The sequence below is a fragment of the Delphinus delphis genome, chromosome 5 (assembly GCF_949987515.2).
Source record: "Delphinus delphis chromosome 5, mDelDel1.2, whole genome shotgun sequence".
NCBI classification, from domain to species: Eukaryota; Metazoa; Chordata; class Mammalia; order Artiodactyla; family Delphinidae; genus Delphinus; species Delphinus delphis.
Genome location: NC_082687.1, coordinates 2,696,945 through 2,702,944, shown reverse-complemented (window position 1 = coordinate 2,702,944; position 6,000 = coordinate 2,696,945).

Genomic DNA, 6,000 nt, shown 5'->3' with positions numbered 1-6,000 from the left:
TTCTAGTTCTGTGAAAAATGCCAGTGGTAGTTTGATAGGGATTGCATTGAATCTGTAGATTGCTTTGAGTAGTAGAGTCATTTTCACAATGTTGATTCTTCCAATCCAAGAACATGGTATATTTCTCCATCTATTTGTATCATCTTTAATTTCTTTCATCAGTGTCTTATAGTTTTCTGCATGCAGGTCTTTTGTCTCCTTAGGTAGGTTTATTCCTAGATGTTTAATTCTTTTTGTTGCAATGGTAAATGGGGGTGTTTTCTTGGTTTCACTTTCAGATATTTCATCATTAGTGTATAGGAATGCCAGAGATTTGTGTGCATTAATTTTGTATCCTGCTACTTTACCAAATTCATTGATTAGATCTAGTAGATTTCTGGTAGCATCTTTAGGATTCTCTATGTATAGTATCATGTCCTCTGCAAACAGTGACTGCTTTACTTCTTTTCCAATTTGGATACTTTTTATTTCCTTTTCTTCTCTGATTGCTGTGGCTAAAACTTCCAAACCTATGTTGAATAAGAGTGGTGAGAGTGGGCAACCTTGTCTTGTTCCTGATCTTAGTGGAAATGCTTTCAGTTTTTCACCATTGAGGACGATGTTGGCTGTGGGTTTGTCATATATGGCCTTTATTATGTTGAGGAAAGTTCCCTCTATGCCTACTTTCTGGCGGGTTTTTATCATAAATGGGTATTGAATTTTGTCGAAAGCTTTCTCTGCATCTATTGAGATGACCATATGGTTTTTCTCCTTCAATTTGTTAATATGGTGTATCACATTGATTGATTTGCGTATATTGAAGAACCCTTGCATTCCTGAAAGAAACCTCATCTGATCATGGTGTATGAGCCTCTTAATGTGCTGTTGGATTCTACTTGCTAGTATTTTGTTGAGGATGTTTGCATCTATGTTCATCAGTGATATTGGCCTGTAGTTTTCTTTCTTTGTGACATCTTTGTCTGGTTTGGTATCAGGGTGATGGTGGCCTTAAAGAATGAGTTTGAGAGTGTTCCTTCCTCTGCTATATTTTGGAAGAGTTTGAGAAGGATAGGTGTTAGCTCTTCTCTAAATGTTTGATAGAATTCGCCTGTGAAGCCATCTGGTCCTGGGCTTTTGTTTGTTGGAAGATTTTTAATCACAGTTTCAATTTCAGTGCTTGTGATTGGTCTGTTCATATTTTCTATTTCTTCTTGATTCAGTCTTGGCAGGTTGTGCATTTCTAAGATGTTGTCCATTTCTTCCAGGTTGTCCATTTTATTGGCATAGAATTGCCTGTAGTAATCTCTCATGATCTTTTGTATTTCTGCAGTGTCAGTTTTTACTTCTCCTTTTTCATTACTAATTCTATTGATTTGAGTCTTCTCCCTTTTTTTCTTGATGAGTCTGGCTAATGGTTTATCAATTTTGTTTATCTTCTCAAAGAATCATCTTTTAGTTTTATTGATCTTTGCTATTGTTTCCTTCATTTCTTTTCCATTTATTTCTGATGTGATCTTTATGATTTCTTTCCTTCTGCTAACTTTGGGTTTTTTTTGTTCTTCTTTCTCTAATTGCTTTAGCTGCAAAGTTAGGTTGTTTATTCGAGATGTTTCCTGTTTCTTAAGGTAGGATTGTATTGCTATAAATTCCTTCTTAGAACTGCTTTTGTTGCATCCCATATGTTTTTGGTCATCGTGTCTCCATTGTCATTTGTTTATAGGTATTTTTTGATTTCCTCTTTGATTTCTTCAGTGATCACTTCGTTATTAAGTAGTGTATTGTTTAGCCTCCATGTGTTTGTATTTTTTACAGATCTTTTCCTGTAATTGATATCTAGTCTCATAACATTGTGGTCGGAAAAGATACTTGACACAATTTCAATGTTCTTAAATTTACCAAGGCTTGATTTGTGACCCAAGATATGGTCTATCCTGGAGAATTTTCCATGAGCACTTGAGAAAAATGTGTATTCTGTTGTTTTTCGATGGAATGTCCTATAAATATCAATTAAGCCCATCCTGTTTAATGTATCATTTAAAGCTTGTGTTCCCTTATTTATTTTCATTTTGGATGATATTTCCATTGGTGAAAGTGGGGTGTTAAAGTCCCCTACTATGAATGTGTTACTGTCCATTTCCCCTTTTATGGCTGTTAATATTTGCCTTATGTATTGAGGTGCTCCTATGTTGCGTGCATAAATATTTACAATCATTATATCTTCCTCTTGGATCGATCCCTTGATCATTATGTAGTGTCCTTTGTCTCTTCTAATAGTCTTTATTTTAAAGTCTGTTTTGTCTGATATGAGAATTGCTACTCCAGCTTTCTTTTAGTTTCCATTTGTATGGAATATCTTTCTCCATCCCCTCACTTTCAGTCCATATGTGTCTGTAGGTCTGAAGTAGGTCTCTTGTAGACGGAATATATATGGGTCTTGTTTATCTATCCATTCAGCCAGTCTACATCTTTTCGTTGGAGCATTTAATCCATTTACATTTAAGGTAATTATCGAAATGTATGTTCCTATTCCCATTTTCTTAATTGTTTTGGGTTTGTTATTGTAGGTCTTTTCCTTCTCTTCTGTTTCTTGCCTAGAGAAGATCCTTTAGCATTTATTGTAAAGCTGGTTTGGTCTTGCTGAACTCTCTTAGCTTTTGCTTGTCTGTAAAGGTTTTAATTTCTCCATCAAATCTGAATGAGATCCTTGCCGGGTAGAGTAATCTTGGTTGCAGGTTTTTCTCCTTTATCACTTTAAATATGTCCTGCCACTCCCTTCTGGCTTGCAGAGTTTCTGCTGAAAGATCAGCTGTAAACCTTATGGGGACTCCCTTGTGTGTTATTTGTTGTTTTTCCCTTGCTGCTTTTAATATTTTTTCTTTGCATTTAAGTTTTGATAGTTCGATTAATATGTGTCTTGGCCTGTTTCACCTTGGATTTATCCTGTATGGGACTCTCTGTGCTTCCTGAACTTGATAAACTATTTCCTTTCCCATATTAGGCAAGTTTTCAACTATAATCTCTTCAAATATTTTCTCAGTCCCTTTCTTTTTCTCTTCTTCTTCTGGGACCCTAAAATAAGGCTGCAGCAGCAGCCTTAGCGTCTCATGCCCGCCTCTGCGTGTAGGTCGCCTGAGGGCGTCTGTTCTTCGCTCAGACAGGACGGGGTTAAAGGAGCCGCTGATTCAGTGGCTCTGGCTCACTCACGCCGGGGGCGGGGGGGGGGGGGGGGGAGGGAGGGGCACGGAGTGCGGGGCGGGCCTGCGGCGGCAGACGCAGCGTGACGTTGCGGCAGAGGCCGGCGTGACGTTGCACCAGCCTGAGGCCCGCCGTGCGTTCTCCCGGAGGAGTTGTCCCTGGATCCCGGGACCCTGGCTGTGGTGGGCTGCACAGGCTCCGCGGAAGAGGGGTGTGGAGAGTGACCTGTGTTCGCACACAGGCCCCTTGGTGGCGGCAGCAGCAGCCTTAGCGTCTCCCGCCCGTCTCTGGGGTCCGCGCTTTTAGCCGCGGCTCGCACCCATCTCTGAGGTCCGCGCTTTTAGTAGCGGCTCGCGCCCGTCTCTGGAGCTCCTTTAAGCAGCGCTCTGAATCCCCTCTCCTCGCGCACCAGGAAACAAAGAGGTAAGAAAAAGTCTCTTGCCTCTTCGGCAGGTCCAGACTCTTTCCCGGACTCCCTCCCGCCTAGCCGTGGTGCACTAGCTCCCTGCAGGCTCTGTTCACGCCGCCAACCCCAGTCCTCTCCCTGCGCTCCGACCGAAGCCCGAGCCTCAGCTCCCAGCCCCGCCCGCCCCGGTGGGTGAGCAGACAAGCCTCTCGGGCTGGTGAGCGCCGGTCGGCACCGATCCTCTGTGCGGGAATCTCTCCGCTTTGCCCTCTGCACCCCTGTGGCTGCGCTCTCCTCCGCGGCTTCGAAGCTCCCCGCTCCGCCACCCACAGTCTCCGCCCGCAAAGGGGCTCCTAGTGTGTGGAAACATTTCCTCCTTCACAGCTCCCTCCCACTGGTGCAGGTGCCGTCCCTATTCTTTTCTCTCTGTTTTTTCTTTTTTCTTTTGCCCTACCCAGGTACGTGGGGGGTTTCTTGCCTTTTGGGAGGTCTGAGGTCTTCTGCCAGCGTTCAGTAGGTGTTCTGTAGGAGTTGTTCCACGTGTAGATGTATTTCTGGTGTATCTGTGGGGAGGAAGGTGATCTCTGCCGCCTACTTTTCCGCCATCTTCCCCTCACAATCCCTATGCTCACTTTTAACTTAAGTTTTTACAAACATACTGTCAGTTTTTTAAAAATTTTATTTATTCGTTTGTTTGTTTAATGGAAAGCAATTTTATTTCAAATAGTGTTTTTTTTAATTGAGGTATAATTGACATATAACTTTATAGTATATAATATAATGTACAGGTGTACAACATAATGATTCAGTGTTTGTATCTATTGCCAAATGATCTGTTGTTGTGTTTTCATATTTTATGAGTTAAAATAGTATACTTTTTCTTATAAAAAATTCCCTAGTTTATATGCTGAAATAAATCTGTTTCATGAGATCCATGAAATAAGAAATAGCATCCAATGTTGTGTTAATTTCTGCTGTACAGAAAAGTGATTCAGTTATGCATATATATATATTATTTTTCATATTCGTTTCCCTGATGGTTTATCACAGGATATTGAATGTAGCTCCCTGTCTGTACAGTAGGACCTTGGTGGTTATCCATCCTATATGCAGTAGTTTGCATCTGCTAACCCTGAACTCTCAGTACTTCCCTCCCCCACTCCCCTCCCACTTGGCAGCCACCAGTCTGTTCTCTATGTCTGTGAGTCTGTTTCTGTTTCGTAGATAAGTTCATTTGCGTCATATTTTAGATTCCACATATGAGTGATATCATATGGTATTTGTCTTTCAACTATACTTCAATAAAATAAAGTAAAAACGAAAACAAAAGAGCATCCAGATTCCCTCGGCCCAAATGAGGCTCTCTTGGTCTCTCGGCGTCTCCCTCGCTTTGCTCCCAGCTCCAGTCCCAGGAGGTGGTGTCTTCAAGTCACCTCGCAGGTGTCTCAGCTCCAAGCTCACGTGTCCCCTGCCTCCGCCCTCTTGGAGGCACCAGCGCAGATAAGAGCAGCTCTCAGGAAGAGGAAGGCATGGAGTGAGTCCGCTTCCTACCCACCCTGAGGGCTGGATGCCGAGGGCGCCGGCGGGTTCCACGGTGGGTCCCGGGCGGATCCAGCTGTGTTGGGTCAGCATCCCCCCTTAATAATTCTGCACGGGTCTGACCCTCCTGCCCTCACTCGTGCTCCCCAATAAACTACCTGAACACAAATTGTGTCTCAGCCTCCACTCGTGAGGATAAACCCTCTCCCTTAAGGATGATCTCTCTTCTGCACTGAATATGCGAACCATTAGGGGAAGGAAATAGTCCCAGACGGGCAAGGGGACCTTTCAGGAGGCTGTTGCCATGATCAGGACAAATATGATGAGGGGACTGGTCTTACCTAATGTAACACCAGCTGGGATGGAACACATGCACTGGTCACAGCGAGACCAATAATGTCATGTTTGTGCTTTTTCAGATTCACACATCGTGAACATTTTAGGGTTTTTGTCGTTGTTGTTTTACAATTCTCTCTCTCTTTTTCTTTGCCTATGATTCCGTTTTTTAACGTCTAAAACAGGTCAAAGTAAGTTCTGGTGTTGGCATTCTGGTTAACGGTGACCTTTAGGGAGCAGTGGGTGGTTTACTGACCGGAGGAGGCATGACCCCAATCGCATTTTAATATCTCTGTATTTATGCAAAGTATGGAGGGCAGGGATTATTTTCATCTTAGATGTGAGGAAACTGAGTCATGCAAAGGGTGAGTGGTTTTTTAAGGTCAAATAGCAAGCCAGGGATAGACCTGACAAAGACTTTGCCACAGATCCTAAAAAAGAAATATATTTTTTTATATAAAGCTACCAAAACTAAGCTACTTTCTAATTGCTTAGCTGAAGTTTGTGTGTGGTAGACTCTGAAAGAGGTCACTAAATAATACCAG